A 19,724-nucleotide genomic window follows, 5' to 3' on the forward strand; every position below is an offset into this window, starting at 1 on the left:
ACATGCCGCAGAGCGGCTGGGCCCGTGAGCCATGGCCGCTGAGCCTGCGCGTCCGGAGCCTGTGCTCCGCAACGGGAGAGGCCGCAACAGTGAGACGCCCGCGTACCGCAAAAAAAACAAAAACAAAAACAAAAAAAGTATAGACGTGACGAGATGGCCAAAAATACTACAAGCTAGAATACTTCCGAAAGTAGAATAGGATTTTTTGCCCCTAACCTATTTTTAGAGCTCTAATATAGCATTTACTATTAAGACTCTGCTACCTTGAAGCACAGAAGCAGCATCACACACTCAACTCCTCATGCACCACCTGGCAGCTGACTCAACCCCTGTGGATTCCAAGAGAATGTTTTGTCCATTTGAAGATTTAGTTGAGCTAAACTTTCTATGTTTGACCCTCTGATTTAATGTACACTTCAAGAGGTTCTGAAAGATATGATCGGTGTGTTGCTGTTCCACTAGCTTTGAACAAAGTTTGATTTTTTTTTTCAAGTGAAAGATTCTTGCACATTTCTTCTGCCTTACTTTCATTTTGCAGTAGACTATTTGTAAAAAGAGACTCCATAGGATGATGCAAAGCAATATTGTTTATGATATGCACAAATCTTTTATTGATACACATGTAACACACATGACTACAGAAATATGGAGTAATCTTCGTTGCCCTCTTTGAAACTATGTTAACTACTGTAGATGGGTATTTTATCATGACTGCTGTGGTAGTTTTTTACTCATCATTGTAGCAGTTGATTAGCTGCAACCTATAAGAAATAATAGAGTAACTGCAGAAAACTGAAAGATGTGGTATCCATCAGGAAGTTTATACTATTAGGGTATTGCAGTTATGAATCCACTGAAAGGTTACAGGAGGTGGTGGTGATTTCATTCTTTGATGGTAGCCAGGAGACCACCTAGGAGCCTCAGCAAATTTCCACAAACAGATAGAATAGCTTTGCCATGCATTGATATATTATAAATATTCATATATACTTAATGTTCAAGGAGTCAAAATTCAGTCAAAAGCAGTTCTTAAAGGTACCAAATTTTATCCCCTTTAATGCTTTCAATTAACAAATTCTACCAGTCACCGAGGCAAGGAAAGAAGAGCAGGAGGAGGCTGTAGAATCCCTTTAGCCACAGGGTATTTGACTCATTTTGTTTTAAATCCTGCTAATAATATTTTGGACATCAATCACTCACACCAAAATGTAATAAAGGCTGTGTTATGAGCACACACTAAATACTGATAGACACTAAATTCTGGTCTAAATAAAGGATTTTTTGTCCCTCACATTAAAATGTAACAAAATGAATTTCATTAAAAGGCAACATGGGATTTTACCTGTGAATGTATGCACCTCTAGATATTTTCTATGTAAAAACAGAAACAGTATGTCATTTCCATCATGCATATGCATCAATTACTATGCTAGAAAACAAATGATGGAGATAAACACACGTGCAATTTTTATGTTGCACTGATAAATTCCAACGGCTCGAGTGAAAGTCACATCTTTTGTGTTTAAGGGATAAAAGGTAGTGTTATAGATTACAGTACCCTGAAGGCATTTGTGGCAGGTGCAGTAATTTAAGTCATCCTAAATGTCCACTAAGGCAGCCACAGTATGAGGCCAGGTGGGTAAAAATATCAACCAAAGTAGTTTTGAAACACTTTGCTTTCTAACAGTCTTGAAAATCAGAGGAGATTTTCATCTCTCTCAGTGACTTGGATAGGACCCCAGTAGAAAGCAGATGGAATTCTCAAAGTCCTTCTAGCCCTGCCCTTTGATTCTGTGCTTTAGAAATAAAATCAGGCTAATGTGAAGGAGTCAAGATGCACATACTCATCAGCTGTAGTGCCCAGTAGAGGGCGCTGGAAAGGCAGGACTGCTGTATGGGATCTGACTCCTCAAATGATGACAGGTAGATCTTTTAGAAAAAGCAACGTGGAAAAATATTTTTTCTAAGCACAAATTAATCTGCAAGCTTTGACATTTTTTCTTCAAATCAATGTGAAATTGTATTACTGTTGTTTTCAAATTTTAACTTTTTAAATTAAGATTGCTTGTCATAATGTGTTCCCTCAACAGTGAGTAAAGGGAACCAAATTCCCATAATATGATTGCAATATTAAGTTTACAACGGTTCCATTGAGAGGGGAGCAGAGATTAAATGATTTCTGGCCTTCAAAGTTTTCTTCTAAATGTAAACACGAAAACTGTGAATCCAAATCTGGGGGGCTTTTATTTTCTAAGAGTGATCATTTTTATTGAATATCATAAAGTTCAGATCATCATTCAAACATCCCTGCCAAGAACCTGTTTATGTTTTAAGATAACATGGTTTTTATATTATAAATAAATACACCCCCCAAATATTGGCAAATTGTCCCTATGACAACTTCTCTTTTTCTGTCTTCTAACTTAAACTCTGTGAAGATATGTGGACACAAATATAGTAGAAAGGTTGAGAAAATATCCTGAAAGCAGTTGAATTTCTGAACATTAGAGAAGAAATTTAGAAAGTAGCCATGCTAGTGGGAGAGTACTTTAGATAAATGGTAGATATATATAATCCAAAAAAGGGCACATTCTATGATATTTCATGCTGCCCTAAACCTTTCCTGAGATGAGGCTTACGAGCTCATGGCAACCGGCATTTACCTGTTGCTGTGTGCTCCCTTTCGGTAAGAGTATCACACGTACTTTGTACCACAGAGTACCACACCCTTTGCACAGCCTCTTGGACTTACATCAGAGAACACCTTAAAGATTTAAAAAAAAAAACAGAAAAGCATATGTGAATGATATTAATCAACATAACTTGCTGGAAATTCTGAATTTCAATGATCCTTGAAGCTTTGCATTAAAGCCACTCAGCCTTCAACGGACATTAGCATTTTTAAAAATTCTGTAGAATTCCCAGCATCTGTTACTCCTTGGAAAGGTAGAAAACAAAGACCAGGGAGACTTTTTGGCTTCTATACGCATCTCATGTGAAGAAAGGCTCAATCTATTTGTTTTGTTTTTTTAATTGCATCCAATTCCATATTCTTGGGGAACGCACATACTAATGGAACGGCATCTGTTGACCAGTCACAGCTATGCCTGTGATGGCGCTTGCTAGTCATCTGTCCTGTCTAGGTGGTAGGGATGGTTTTGCTCAGAAGGAAAAACTGAGCCATCAGAGAGCCATACCTATCTTTCCCTCTCACTGTTCTGCAAAATGTTTAGTCATCATCGCAGTGGTCGCTTGGTTTCTCTAAGTCTTATTTGGAAGCTGCCAGGATGTAGTCAGATGCAAACCCCATGATACGGAAGCATTTAAACACTGGAGACAGACAGCGTGGCAGCAGCAACTGAGCGTTTTTATCTCGAGCCTTAGATAGCAAGGCAGCAGAACAGAGCAGTTTAACGCGGGGGGGCAGCAGTGAAAAGTGTGGCAGCACATGAGAGCACATGCTGTCATGGGCTGACAGACAACATTTGGCTTGTATCAAGACACAGATTCAAAAGCAATGGAAAGACAGAAAATAAGCTTCTAATTTCCTTCCTAGAAATTAGGTCCAGCTTCTGACTACTGTTCTGTGTTGGTTGGGGTTTTGAACACATAAAAGCAAACAGGCTTTAATTCATATCTAGTAATGGGTTTTCCTTTTTATTTCCACATTCTTTTTTCTTTTTCAAATTCTTCAATGTGATTCTTTTAGTCTGGAGGGAAAAAAAAAAATCATTTCTTTTTTACAAATGACCGAGAACGCATATATACACCTTCATTCATTCATTTATACATTCATTTCTTCAAAATGAAGAAATACCAACTATGGGCCAGGAGCCCTTTAGTTGCTAAGGGACATGCCAGTGAGCAAAACAGTCAGACTCTCCTGCCATCCTGGAGCTTACATACCAAAATGTGGTGACAGAAAATAAATAATGGACCAGATGGCCACACAGCCATGTAGCAAAGAAAAGCAGGAAATGGACCAGGAAATGCCAACCTGGGTTTAGTGGAGAGTTGTGCCTTTAAATAAAGTGATAAAGGAAGATAAACTTACATCAGGTGAGGAAACCAGGCTGTGTGGTTGTATGTGTATGTGTGTGTATCTATGTGTATGTGTGTGTGCAAGCACGGGGCAGGGAAGGAGTCTTCCAGATAGAAGGGCAACATCAAAGATGCTGAGCTGAAAATATTTGCTGTGCTACTCAATTGCTTCAATAACCAATGACAGCCTGGTATCCTCCCTGCCCCTCACTTCTCTTTCTTGCCCCTGCTGTTCATTTCTGCATTTCACAAACATTTATTCAACATTGGACCAGTCACTGAAATAATGGAAATGAATCAAAAGCCCTCCGCTGGTGGATTCTCAGCCTAAAGGTGTGTAAAGGTAAATATCCTTATCAGTTCATGCTTGCCTAAAGCTTTTTTGTCATTTGTTCCCTAGATTATTTTGAGGTGGTCACATATTTCCCTCCTGTGAACCAGTTCTAAAAATATCTAAACTGGGAATGACAGTCTGGTCACTTAGTTATTTCCATTTGTTTAATTATCCGGAAGCCCCTCTCACCCCCTGCCTCTAAGGTGGAGGCTAGGTCACACTCCAAGCTCATGGGACAATGTGAAGAAAACCCAGAGCTCTTAGTGCTTCTGTCAAATTTGCTGACAAAGGGCCATTTCTGACCTGCTGCCCCCATTCTGGGTCCCTTCTGCTAAGGCTCTCCTTGCGCCTTGTAGACTATTCCCTTCTGTACCCTCGTTTTCTTGCATCTTCTCCACAGCATGGTACTCAGCTAATTGTGATTGTGATTCCTACACTCAGCTCCAAGGCCCTATTTTGCATATGCAAGACCTCTGTAGGTCCTCAGCTAAAGTAAAGTGGCCTTCGACTGTTTTAGCATCATAGAATTTTCCTTTGTGAGGCTACCCTGAAAAAAATTGTAATTTCAAGTAAAACATTTTTTTCTTTATGGTAAAAAAATAACATTCATCCAGAGGTGGGCATATGAAATCAGAAAACTCCTTTTTCCTTGTGTATTTGTATTTCTGATCTTCAGCAAGGTCCCAGCCATTGACAACAAGGGCAAGCCTTTCCGGCGAGCCTTCCTTATAGCTTTTGGCAGCCCTTCGTCCCCGTGCTGTAGTCTCCCGGGATGGTTCTATTTCCCACTCTGCTCAGAACGTTGCCGCTCACCTACTTCACATGGGACCCATTTTGTGTCCTTTGAAATGAGCAGCTTTACCTACCGCTGAGCCTCACAGACCAGGGCACGGGGTAGCACACTCAGGTAGGGTTTCCTTTCCACAGGCTTCTCTTTCTTGAGCGCAGTGGATTTTGCAGCCATCCAGAGAATCACCTCCACCTTTCCCCAAGTCTTCTTCTGCACCTCAAATCAGAGACCTGCCCCCTGTCTGCATCCTACCACACACAGACCTGTAGCTGTCAATTCACTATGGACTTGACTTCTCCACCACTTCTGCAATGTGAGCTCGAGTTAGAAATCCAGCTCCAGAGAAAAGAATCAGACCTGGAGAACCTTCACTGGATCTTAGCACTTGACTAGGATCAAAGTGCAATAGATCAGAATTGAAAACACTTAGGAGTAGGAGAGGAAACAAGTTTTCCTACTTCTCATTGGGCTGGATCCAGTGGAGACTGAAAACTACACACTGCTCCCTGCTTAAATCCAAGATTCCTCTGTTCAGAGGTATTGGACCAAGGCCAAAGGTGGGAGGGACCCCTCTGTGAATATATAGGAGAGAGGGAAGAGACATTTTCTCACAGGGATTCACCCTGCATCAGGTGTGAACAATAGTCACAAACCAGATGTTTGCACAATAGGAAGTTTGTTGTATGAACCCAACTCACTCTCCTTTATGAGGACCAGTAGAGGCAGAGAGATATCATTTGCGTTTCCACGTGTCTTTGTCCCTGCTTCAAAGTTTCAAATAAATGTTCCTTCAAATCAAGTGTTTTCTGAGTAGAATTCATGATTACCCTCGCACTTACTATCCAGTTCAAATCTCGCAAAGTTTGCCCCGTATCCACCTCTCACCACCATGACCGTCACCACTCTACTCTCTTCTAGGTTATTTACATAGGATCACAGATAGGCTCAGAGGGAGAATGGAAAAGGGGTGTCACTTTTGAAGTCTGGTCTAGTTCCCATGGTCTGATCACTGCTGTTTTCTCCTTTGAACTTATACCCTAGGGATGGTGGCAAAGAAAAATAAAAGAGGGCCATGCACAAGAGAGTACACGAAGGTAAGAGAAAGTAAGTGCCCAGGTTTGAACAATGTCTGCAGATACCTAAGGGAATCTAAGTGGTTATCAGCTCTACCCCTTGATGACTCCTGTGTTCTGCCCTGAGAATCAGAGGCCTTTTTTTCCCTTTTTCCTCACCCTCCAAGAACCACTTATTTATCCAGAATGGAAGCGTTGACCTCTCTTCCTAAACTGGTATGCCATTCTCGTTTTCTTCATGCCCTGCTGGCATGGAGGTACTTCATTGAGCTCTCAGCCTTCATATTGTTTCCAGAATCTCCAACCAGCCTCACAGCCTGTTCCCTTTGGGATCTTTCCAACTTCATACAAATGTCCAATCTTTTTTTTTTAACATCTTTATTGGAGTATAATTGCTTTACAATGGTGTGTTAGTTTCTGCTTTATAACAAAGTGAATCAGTTATACATATACGTATGTTCCCATATCTCTTCCCTCTTGCGTCTCCCTCCCTCCCATCCTCCCTATCCCCCCCCTCTAGGTGGTCACAAACTATCGAGCTGATCTCCCTGTGCAGTACGGCGGCTTCCCACTAGCTATCTATTTTACGTTTGGTAGTGGATATATGTCCATGCCTCTCTCTCACTTTGTCACAGCTTACCCTTCCCCCTTCCCCATATCCTCAAGCCCATTCTCTAGTAGGTCTGTGTCTTTATTCCCGTCTTACCCTAGGCTCTTCATGACCTTTTCTATTCCCTTAGATTCCATATATATGTGTTAGCATACGGTATTTGCTTTTCTCTCTCTGACTTACTTCACTCTGTATGACAGACTCCACCTCACTACAAATAACTCAATTTCGTTTCTTTTTATGGCTGAGTAATATTCCATTGTATTTATGTGCCACATCTTCTTTATCCATTCATCTGTTGATGGCAAATGTCCAATCTTGAGCAGAACTTTTTCTGGTGTCCCAGAACTGGGATCTGGGGTCCAAAGCTCACGTTATTGTTTTTTTAAGACATCAAATAGAAAACAACAGCAATTGGTACTAGACAACTCCCTCTGAGTTCATTAAGAATTGAAAACATAGACTTGCTGCCTGCAAACATCACTCACATTGTTTACCCCCAAATCAGACTATCTAATCTCTAAGCAAACAATCAGAGCTGAGAGGGGAGGAAAGGATCTACAGAAGCTGAAATTGTTGATCTGGGGAATGCTGAGGCTTTCTCATTAGCTCATTTCTCATTAGCTCTGAAGAAAAAGAACAGAGGCATAGTTGTCCCTACCCCGAGCCAATTGAGAGGTACTTTGAGAGAAGCACTCATGATGGAAGGGACTGGAAAAGAAGGAAATGGACATTTTGCTATGTTGTTTCATATCTACTTAAACAGCAGACAAATTAATCTGCCCACATTTTAGATAGGAGAATGAAGGTTTGAAGAAAGAGGGAAGGGGGAGGGGATGGCAGTGGACTGGTATCTATTCTCTTTATTTGGTATGACAAGCTTGATTGAGTCCACTGTTAAGTCAGGTGGGCAGAGCAGATCCATCTTGCCAAAATCCCTTCCAAATAGAATAGGCACTAAGCAAGGAGGCACAAGGGCAAGTGGCTGTGAGGCTTATCTCTGATGTGGGAGCTGAGGAAGGGTCCTGAGAGGACAGCTCAGAGTGATCTTCTAAATCTCACTCCTGCTATGCATCTTATGGCAGCGTGGATCCATGGTAGAGATGACAGTAGCAGAGGAGAAATGCTCATATGTCTTCTCCATTTGCATTGGAAATCAGGCAGACCTCTTCTTTAAAAACAAAAAAAAGTCTTAATCCTGTGGATTTCTTGAATAATTATCAGGAGAAGGAAAAACCCTAAGAGTACAATGATGAACTCCCTAAGAATTTGACTAATGGAGAAATAATCGTCTAATTACATTTAAAGAAATGAAGAAATATGATGCTAATCATACTCCAAAACATGTGAAACCCTTTATGTCTAACTCTGAGTATACCTTCCAAAATAGATGACTCTGGATTCAATTATGTTCTAGGCAAGAGTAGCCAGGGTCACCTTTGGTGTGTCTTTGTTCCTCTCTCCAGAAGAGACCCTAAGCTGATAGCCCTGTGGGCTATATTTAGATTATAGATGGTGGGTTGGGTTTTGGTGTGGCAAGCTAATAGAGAGATTTGTTTTAAATTTAAGTTCAATATTTAATAATAATGAGACTTATATGTTAAACAAATATTTATAGGGAAGGATACCTTCCTATCCTGAACCGTACCCTCACTAGCAGCAGTCAGCAGAGCTCTTACTTCAAATCATTCATACCTAGATGCTGAGTTTGCAGACCACCCATTATAGGACCAAGTGAGGTGTAGGGAGAAAGAGAGATTTCAGAAGATAATAGTTTACCACATACATCTTCCCAGGTGTTGCCTTATATTATAAAAGGAGGGTGTTCAGGCAGAATGTATGTGAGTGGAGAAAAACCCTAGAAGTTCTGTATGCTTCATAAAGGAAGAGCAGGATAGAGAAGAAATACTGAGAATCTCTTCCAGTCTGCTGTACCTCAGGATATGGGGATGGGATTCATCAGAAGTGATGTGTCAGGAAGAAAGTGAAGCATAAAGGTTGGCTCCTAAAGCCCTAAAGAGGCAACTTCAAAAAGATGTCATGTGTTCAGCCAGAGTGAGAAGCATCTTTTCAGGGCTATCAAGCCAGTATATTTAGCCCACTCAACGTTTTTCTCTGTGTCGGATGTCCCAGCTCCACACCATGGCTGTCACACCAAGGCTAATTACTAGAGGGGGAAGAGGGACTTCCCACCACTCAGCCACTGAGAGGAAAGGAGTCCACAGTCCCACAGACAGGACAGGTTATTCCCTGGCTCCCTTGGGGAATTGGAGGGCTCTGTATTAATTTTCCACAAGCATATTAATGAGCGTGACGATTAGGTTTTCAGCAGCATTGATAAAATATTCAACTTGAGGACAGTGCGGGTTTAACAGTTGTGTGGGAACAGTGTGTTGACCTGACACTTCTTTGTAGATTGGTTCTATGGGAAAATATGCTCTGGTTTTGGAACAATTTACCAAGTTGCAGACTCTCTGGTGAAAAGAACAAAATAGTACCTGCATTTCAGTAGGTAATCTTGGGGCTTAAAGGTAATTGAATATCTCACTGATATTTATAATTGAAGATAGGATGGATTTTTCTAGACATTTTAAGTGCATATATAGATGTAAGAATTAAGACAAATGGAAAATATCTTTGTTTTATTATCTCATCATTTGTTATGAATCTTTCATTTAATTAGTTCCAGAGTGTGGGTTGGTGAGTGATATAAAGGACATGACATTATCTTTGTGTTCCAGTTCAGATACTATCACTTAGAATTTAAGGCAATTTAAGATTATGTGGCTTTCTGAAAAGATAGATATTCAGTGGTTTTGTTCTTAGAAATAGATTGTTCTCACACTTCATTCTTTCATAAAAGATCAGAGTTTTCTAGTAGATATAGAATAATCCCGGATATGTAGGGAACTGACATTAAGAGATAGGGGCCATCTCTTCTGTAAAAGATAGCCTTTTGTCTTTTTAAATACCCTCAAAAACACATACTAGATCTGAAACTTCACTTCTTAAAGCTTCCCACTAGCAAAACAAACATAATGGAAATTAGCATGAGGTCATTGATCAAATTCTAATTCAAAGTTCTATATGTTGCATAGCATGTGTTTAGTATCCAAGAAGAAATAAATCTTCAAGGTGTAGCAGATACACTATCATTGTTCAATTGTCTCTGTATCCGACTTTCCAACAAAGTAAGAACTGAACACCCTGTTAGAAGAATTGAGAATGAATATGTTTGAAACCAAGGAAACGTTTAAATGGTAAAATTATAAAATTAGCTTCCTTCATTTAAACGCAAGCTAAATGCATTTTCTCCTACTGGGGGGAAAAAAGAGCTCTTGCTTACCACTTGTACTGTGATTTTAGAAAGCAGAGTCACAATGACAGCAAATGGCAAATAACTAGGCTTAGGCAGTAATACAGGTTACCAACAGGTATAGTTGGGAGTGGAGACATTGTAAAAACTGTTGTGGAGTTGTATATTTCTTCCCCAAAACAGGTAGCTCTAAATTTTCATAGGCACCATTACATTTGCTAGAAATAGCTCCCAATTTTGCTGGACTCTGTGGGACTTCTGGCTTAGGACTCAGGCTTTCGTCCAGGGATCTGACAAACCGCGTGAGAAACTATTACATGATTACTGTAGAATCTCCCTGTTAGCTCCAAAATTGTGAAGGATCTGAGATTACACCACTTGCCAGTTACTGAGTTAGTTTGCTTTTATATATACATGTATTGCCAAAAACACAAGACCCTAAGCCAGGCACACAGTTTGCTACTCATCATGAAAGCAGTAGCCAGAACAACATCTTAGCATTGTATCCCCACACCCCAAACCCCACAGGACAATGTAATGAGGGCAAAATGTGTACATTTGTTTGAATTGGCTTTGCACCAGAGTGGAGGAATCCTCAAATTAGAAGACTCTACTTACGTGTTTATTTATTTATTTAATTGAAATATAGCTGATTTACAATGTTGTGTTAGTTTTAGGTGTACAGCAAAGTGACTCAGTCTATATATATATATACATATATACATATAAACGTATATGTTCTTTTTCAGATTCTTTTCCATTATAGGTTATTACAAGATATTGAACATAGCTCCCTGTGCTATACAGTAGGCCCTTGTTGTTTATCTATTTTATATATAGTAGTGTGTATCTGTTAAACTCAAACTCCTAATTTATTCCTCCCTCCCCCTTAGAGAAAACTCTAAGCTTTTATGGCTACTGGTACCTCTGCTTCATCTGCTTACACTGTTCTCCAGAGAGAAAGTGATTAGTTACCCTGGAAAGTAAACAAATGTCTCCTGAAAGATAATGGAGACTTAAGCTGACTCATGAAACTAACCATCACACTTGAGTATCCTAAAATGTCTTTGGGTGTCTATCTTCAGGGAGACAGTATAGCTTCCAATAATTGTTAGCCGTTCAGACATACCTGTTGTTCAGAAGGCCTCAGCTGTGCAGCAACACAGTGCATGAAATTATTATTTTCTTATACTCCATTGAGAAAATTATGGTTTGGTGTTGACACAGTCTCTCTTATGTCTGATCACATGAGTTAACTGACAAGATATTATCACAGGGGGAGTTCTTTAGAACTTACCTCTTTAAGTAACTGGGATAGATCCTTCATAGTCAAGGTTGTCCAACTTCTGTCTACAACAAGCTGAGTAGAAACATTTTACTCAGAGAGTGAAAGCTGTTTTATACTCTTATTTCAATGGACAGCTACCTTAGTTGAATTGCCTTTTATTTTCACTATCTTTCTATATCTGTAAGCAAAACTACTTTTGTTTTTCTAACTCATGGGTTACCATTTCTGAGGTATAATTTACATACAATGAAACGAAGAGTTTAATTATAGAGTTCAACCAGTTCTGAAAAATGCACCGAGCTATATACACTAAGTTATAGAACATTTCCATTGGCACAGGAAATTCCCTCATGTCCTACTCTAATCAAACAAACCGCTGCTCCCACCAGAGGCAAGAATATTCTGTGATTAGCAATACCTCTGCCTCTTCCCTCTCATCTCTGAATGTTACCTTCACCACCCAAGTACATCATTCTCAAATGGAAACTATTATTTTCTTCCTTACTCCACATATCTCGAAGCCTGGCACAGGATAAATGTCCCATTTCATGAAATGACCCTACCAGCTACTTAGTTCCTCAAGTCTATAACAAAGGACCCATCCTTGATTCTTCTCATTTCCTTTCCATTCCACAGCAAATTTGCCATCATTTCCACTGTAACAACATTGTCCCTAACCACCGTCTCCTTTCTGGCCTGGATTAGCCTAGAGGTATCCCAAGAGGGCTCCCTGACACTTCTCTTGTCTTTAGAGTTCACATTTTTCATCAGCATCTATCAGATGCTGACCTTCTCCAGGGTAAAACTCTGATTTATTAATTACCATCACAGTCAGAATAAGATTCAAATTCCTTATCATGACCTCTAAGACCATCCATATTCTGAGTCCTGCTAATTTTTCTGATTTTATTCCCTTCTTTCTCTGACGTGGGTACTACTTGCCACTCACACTAAACTTTCTGTGCCTCAGTGACAACTCCTTTCTCCTCTAAGTGTGAAGAAACACCACCTCTGATGTCAGTTTAAGACATTTGAAGATTGATTTGAGTTGACAGCTCACAGATTTGAAAGAAGACATGTTCTCTCTAATCGTCACCACCATCTTCCTCACCCACATCATACTTAGAGAAGCCTTTGGAGCTTGAATTAAAAAGATATCAAATGAGGGAAAGGGAGGGTGAGGAGTGGTAAGAAATTTCAGCTCCACCAGGAGAATTTGAGGGGGGCTACAGGGACTAGACTCACTGGGTTTCCTTTGAAATTCTACACTTGATGAGAGAGGTAATAAAGGTGCACTTTGCTTGTGTCATTCAGATTTCCAAGAGTTGGCAGCTAGGTTGAAATGGCAGCGTGACACTCCTAAACTCGCAGGAGAGCAGGGGAGCCAGACCACCCTCTCCAGAAAATCATCAATGCCAGAGAGCTAAGCAGAAAAACCAAGTGAATCTGCCAGAACTGTAAATGATATTCTCTATGCCAAGAAAAGAGATGACGAGGGCTCCAGCAGCTGATAACAGCAACATCACAGGGTCTAGGCACAGAAGAGTCCAAGAAAATGGTCTCTCCCCTGACAGTGCAAAGCTCTGTTGATGTAAGTTCCCCGTGGCATGATAGCCAATCAAGAGGGAAGACAGGAAAAAGCTTGGGGGTGGGCCTTTGAAGTGGGGTCCATGGGCTTTGAAATGAGGCTGAGCTATGCCCCTTGAATTTAATTGCCTAATCAGTCATTTAGATTTTATTTACTTGAAAAAATCTACATTAATTTGCTTGCCACATGCCAAAACCAAGTGCTAAGAGTTAAAAATAAAGCCATTCTAACAATGAAGTTGTATATTAAAAACATGCAAGTCAGTGGCTGGTGAAATAATATTAAGCTTGTAAAACCCAATTGTTGCCACTATTATTAATGCCTAACTTTTATTAAGCATAAACTGTATGCTGAAATTTTAGACATTCTTCTTAAACATTATTTAATTCAATTAGAACAAAGTGATGAGGTAAACCCACTGACCATCACCCTCATTTTATAAATGCTGTAACTGAAGCACAGATAATTTGGACGCATTTCCCCATTTCACACAGCCAGGAAATGATAGAAATAAGATTACATTTGTGTTGCTCTCTCAAGTATTATATAATATTCCTCTAGTACAAAGCAATCTGCTGCCTACATATTATATGTATTTATATTTGTATAGAGGTTTACAAACTAACCTCTCCAAATAATTTCTCTCTAACTGCACTTATACCTTCTAATTCTATTTATTCCTATTTTTCTTTTTCATAATGACATTATCTATATACTTCTTTTATTATTTTAAAAACAATCCATTTTTATATTTGTTTATCAATTTTATTATTTATCTATTTTTCAATTGATCGGTCTTCTGCCTTCATTAATAATTTCCTTATGTTTGCTATAAATTATTTCCTAAGTTTTTCAAATGATTTAATGCTTAAAAATCAATGTTTCATGATAAGAATATTTTCCTGAATATAGCTTTAAAACACTCTATAAGTGATGATATAAGAAGCTCTTGCTTTTGTCATTTTATAAATAGTGTTTAAATGCAATTTTGATTTCTTCTAGAATTCTTTTGATGTTTGTTTTAAAACTTCCTATCAGTTTTAGTTTTAGGATAAATTTTTGTAACAAACTCATTTCATGAAGCATATTATTGAGAATCGATATACTCATATTTGTTCAGATTCATGTACCCTTTTAAGGCCTGATAGTAGTATGTTAAGTTTTATATCTAACTTAAGTTAATCGAACTTACAAAGGCAGAAGAATTTTATATTCATAAAAAAGTAATTTTAGCCTCCTTGAAATGTGACCTACTTAATTCCTGCTTTTCTGATTGACAGAAGTGCCAGCTATTTATCATTTCTTGGCATTGTATCTGCTGATGAAATTTCTTGCCCACATAGACCATCCATGCAATGAGGCTGTAGAAATGCACAAAACATAGATGATGCACTTGGACTACAGAAGGATATGGAAGAGACTAGAAATAAGTGGAATCCCCCAGCCAAAATCTCAATTGCAACCATGAAAGAACAGACTGGAACAATTTTAAGGGCAGAAGATAACTGCAATCTGTGCAGGTCCAATGAGAACCCCTTGTCTATCCTCCAGGAGAAAGTGGCAAAGGTGTGCTGTCCCCACCAAGCTCCTGGGGAAGGCTTCCAGCTGCTGGAGTTTCACAGCTAACAACTAACAACTTCACTGAGCATGATTACAGGATGCAGATGGATTCTGGATCACAACAAGAAAGCGACAGAATGGGGAACCCAGTATCCTATGGAAGCCAGAAATATAGAAATATGAGAAGAAGAGAAGTGTTATATTAGAAAAAAAAAAAAGAAAATGAAAAAGAAGGAAAAAGAAAACAAAAGGGAAAACCAAGCCATGAAAATTCAAGAGTGTGCTTCCCAGATTCTATTAAATTTTGAGTTGGCAGTATTGATTAGAAAAGTAGATCAGAGAAGAAATCAGAAAGGCACCAACGTAGAGAGAAAATAGAATAATTTAAGTTGAAAAATCGGAAGAAATTGTATCAGTCAGATCTTATGAAAAATAAAACAGAATGAAAATGGAGAAACTGCAAAACTAGTGTCATCTTGTGAACCAACAGTACAGGGCAGGGGAGCCAAGTAGCCAATCACTTTTACAGAAAGGGTTACAGTGAACAGACATCACTCCAGGGTGGCCTGCAAAGAGGACCCCTTCCTCCTTCTGATTCTATTGGAATGAGAAATCCATAGGAAAATGAACAATAATCAGGGCAGAATTTCTGGTGATTTGATTTGCTTCTTCTACTTAGAAAGACATTCTTACAGCAAAGGGTGAGGTCAAAAGGAAATAAAATGGATTATTCATAAAAGTGCTAACTTGAGTCCATGCACTTAAGACAATTTGTGCGCATGGCGTTTTTGTCTTGTCTTTCCCTTCAACTTTGGTTGGCATCAGTGAGAATAATAATCTGGTATTGCATCTACAATTTTTCCTCTCCAGTTCATTGACATCAATGACTGAAATGTTCTTTTTCTTTCTTATTTGGCTTTAAATTGGAGAAAATTGAATAATGATTTCTCTACTCCCTGGATGGGTATAGAAAGAGTGGGCTTGCCCAGATCAAGTAGTGAGATGTAACAAGTAGTCAACATTATCTACCACAGAGCCCTTTAAAATAATTATTGGACGTGCATTTTCCGATGAATAAGTCATTTCCAGTGCATGACATTTTAGATCTCTCTCTCTGACAATTCTGAGGATGGGAGAAAAAATAGGAAAACCAACTTTATATACCCACTGGCTTAAACATGTAGCCACAATACATAACCTTGTGCACAAATTAAGGAAAGTGTGTGGTTGAAGATATCTGTTCTAGACACAGGGCTGGCATTTATTGAGCTAGGAAATAGCTGCTGTTCTATACACTTTCTATGTTTTAATTCATGCAATCCTTACAATAACCTGATACTGTAGGTTACTCTTATTAGGCCCATTTTCAAGTAAGGGTTTTGAGGCCAAAAAGTCAAATAATTTTTCTGAGCTCACACAGAAAAATTAACAGTTAACAAGTAACAAGTGGCATAGCCAGATTTAAACTTAGATAATTCGGCTCCAGATTCCAAGATCTGAATCACTATTCAGATGCCAGAGGTACATTTAACCCGCAAATTGATAGGACCTGTGGGATCCAATTCAGGGTTACTGGGTCTATGGTTGGAGTTCTCATGTAATAAAGCGACATTGTCCTAAATAGAGAGGCCTCCTTCTCATGTCAGTCCTTCCATTTCTTTGGGTTTGCAAAGTTGGAAGAGTCTCTTTAGGAACATAATCTATCCCTCCTGGAGATTGTCCTAACTTGCCAGCCTGCCCTAACTACAAATTATTCTGCTGCTGAAATTCTTCGGCTGACTCTTTTACCCAAGCACTAATTTAGTTCAATTTTAAGGATGCAGAAGTATAAACAACTGGAGTTTTTGTAAAAAAAATACTATGATGAAGATATTTTAGTTGAAGGTTTAGAATTTCATACCTATTATTTTTAAGGTATAACAATGATACATTTTATATATTTTTATTTGTATTCTTGACACACTTTCACATCTATTATTTCACCTTATTCTCATCACCATCCTGAGACGATACTTAACCTTATTTTAGTGATGGATAAGTAGCCTGGAAAATAAAATATTAGGGAGACATGATAGCTATTTTCAGCTATGTCAAGGATTGTCATAGACAAGAAGCATCAGATAATTTTTGTAAGATCCAGAGGGCAGATCTGGGACTAGTGGGGGGAAGTTGTAGGGAAGCAAATTTAGCTCAATAAATAGAATAGTGGAGCAATTTCAGATATAGAATGGGCTGCCTTGGTAGGTAGCCTCATGACTAGACTCTTTCTAGCAGAAAGCTGACCATGACTTGGGAGGTGGTTAAGGCAGGTAGGACAGACATTATGGGAAGTGCATGTGAGGTGCTTCCAAATGTATGACTATGATCTATGAATCGGGAGCATAAATAAATTTAGTGACATTTTTCTAATAAATACAGAGGCTAGATACTAGTCGATGGTCTCGGTCACAGCCCAGTGCTAATTCCACTAGTAATTCATAATCTTCCAAACCCAAGTCTCCTTTTGACAATAATGAAAACTTAGGCCTACATCCAGATGCAGATACAGTCCTCCCCACTGAGAAATAATGAATCACAGAACATAAACATTTTCTGCATTTTTATCCCTACCAAGACAGAAGATTTACTTGAGCTTGACTTTCTGCAGATTGCATTATGACACAGTGAGCCTCTTGTGCTATAATGTTATATGCATAGAAATATTTTAATTTGAACGTTCCTTTTCAAAGTACACAGACCATTCCAGACCCTGCTTCATTACATCCCGCTTTTCACTATTTTTTCTCTTGTTGACGGAAAAGTGATTTACATAGAGTGCACTGCTTACCAAAATGTAAGACTAAAAGATGGTTGGTTCACAGTACGGATTTATTACTGAAAATCTTACACTGTCCAGTGTAATGGCAAAAATAACTGGTGTCATGATAACACAAGAGAAAGGAGCTTTGTGTAGCTTTCATAAGCCAGAATTGTTATCATAATCAAGAGTTGAGATTTAATCAAAGTGATAATGTATAAGACCTCTTCTATGGCCTTAAAGATCCCTGGGAATTACTTCAGTTATTAAAGCAAAATAAATATTATAAACCATAAAGGTTATGTTGACAGTCAGAATGTTGAGGAAGACTACATGCATATTCAGGGCCAGTAACCCCTATGAGAGATTACAGAAATGAATGAAAAAATGGCATCAGCGCTAGAATCCTGCTCTCTATAATGTTATAATGTATAAAGGAGTTATATCACATAGCAATAATAATTTTGAAAGCAGAGTTGGGAAAAATAAGTTACTATTAGCTGCACAAAAAGACAGAAGTTCCACAGGGAATTCACATATTAGGTTCTTTCATGAATTCATAAAAGTAAAATGCTTAGATAACTGAATAAAATATAATTATTTTCTCCAAAATTTGAGTCTCTTGGGTTCCTATTTCCTAGTCAAGTTATGTTTAAATATTAGACTATTTTATTTCCTATCGATTGGAATGGAAAAAAATTTCTTTGCAAAATATACTCCAAAATACACCAAAGCAACTAGCACTTCAAACAAAAATTCAAAGAAACACATATACAACCTTACATACACAAGGATTATAAACAACCGTTCCCATAAGTTCAACTTAGACCTGTAAAAGTTTGCATTCCTACTGAAAAGAGATCAAATTAATTTTTCCCAGATATTAACTCTGGAACTCAATGATTCTCCATACATTCTTTTGAAAATGAAAAAAGCCTGAACTCTGCTAGATTTTTATTTTAATCTGACCATTTTTTCAACCTAATTAGAATTTCTTGTTAAATTTAGTATTTTGTTTACAGTATCAATTTTGCCATATTAGTTCCTTTTTTCTCTGCAGCACTTAGTACTAGGTTAGTTTCCTTAGGTGAGTCTATATATGATCTCTGCTTAATAGCAGTGTACAGATTACTTTAATCATCAGAAATTATAGTATCAAGAGAATGAAACTTATTATACCTTAAAAATTATTTACAATTGAATTTGTTTGTTAAATGGGTTATTTTAAATTTAAAATGGCAAGTTATCTTTTGCTATGTAAGAGAAATATTTAAAATCCCATTTTTTTTTTTTTTTTTTTTTTGCTTTACGCGAGCCTCTCACTGTTGTGGCCTCTCCCGCTGCGGAGCACAGGCTCCGGACGCGCAGGCTCAGTGGCCATGGCTCACGGGCCCAGCCGCTCCGCTGCATGTGGGATCTTCCCGGACCGGGGCACGAACCCGTGTCCCCTGCATCGGCAGGCGGACTCTCAACCACTGCGCCACCAGGGAAGCCCTAAAATCCCATTTTGATAACCTTTTGATTTTCTGCATTCTGAACTTATTCTTTCTTCACTCTTCATTAAGCTTAAGCTGGATACGTGAACGTTTATTGGATAAGACGCAGTTGAAGTTCAGTTCTGGAGATAATAACCTTTTCTTTGACTCTAAGAGGTGAAGTTATTCAATGTTTATAATTTAATTTTAGATTGTTGTAGAAATGTATTACACAGGAGAAAATTAGATCACAATTAGTATGACATCTAGCTAAAGTAAGCTACTATAACTTGTTTAGTTCATTCATCAATACCTTGCACATTGTCATATGAGAAACCTTGAGAAAGATGCTTTCTCACTGCAAAAATTGGAATGCAAGCAGGCATATTACAAATGTAGTGAAAAAAAGTGAAAATAGTCTTTTATTTGCTGTTAATGTCACAAAAATACTCAGTATGGCCATCATCATCATCATCATTAAGAAATACTAATTAAGTATCCATTTGCTCTTAATCCAATCTGCTATAATTGCTGGATCCCATGGATTCCATCTGATGTAATTGCTGATGGACACCTTCCCAATTAGATGATACACACATTTCCTGCAAGGCAGCTGCAGGAAATAAACAAATGAAATATAAAGCTGTGGTGTATTTGTTCCTTCTTTGCCATTACAGCTAAATATTTTCCAGCTCTTTCTCTCCAGGACAATTGGAAGACAAGAGATTGTATTACTTCCTCAGTGATCTCAATATTAACCTAACAATATCATATTTTTACTTTCCCAATTAAGAATTGGCTACTTACCTAAAATAGATATGCAACAAATGGCCTTAATTTTCAGTAGTGGGG

The sequence above is a fragment of the Lipotes vexillifer genome, unplaced genomic scaffold (assembly GCF_000442215.2).
Source record: "Lipotes vexillifer unplaced genomic scaffold, Lipotes_vexillifer_v1.1 scaffold1533, whole genome shotgun sequence".
Lineage (NCBI taxonomy): Eukaryota > Metazoa > Chordata > Mammalia > Artiodactyla > Lipotidae > Lipotes > Lipotes vexillifer.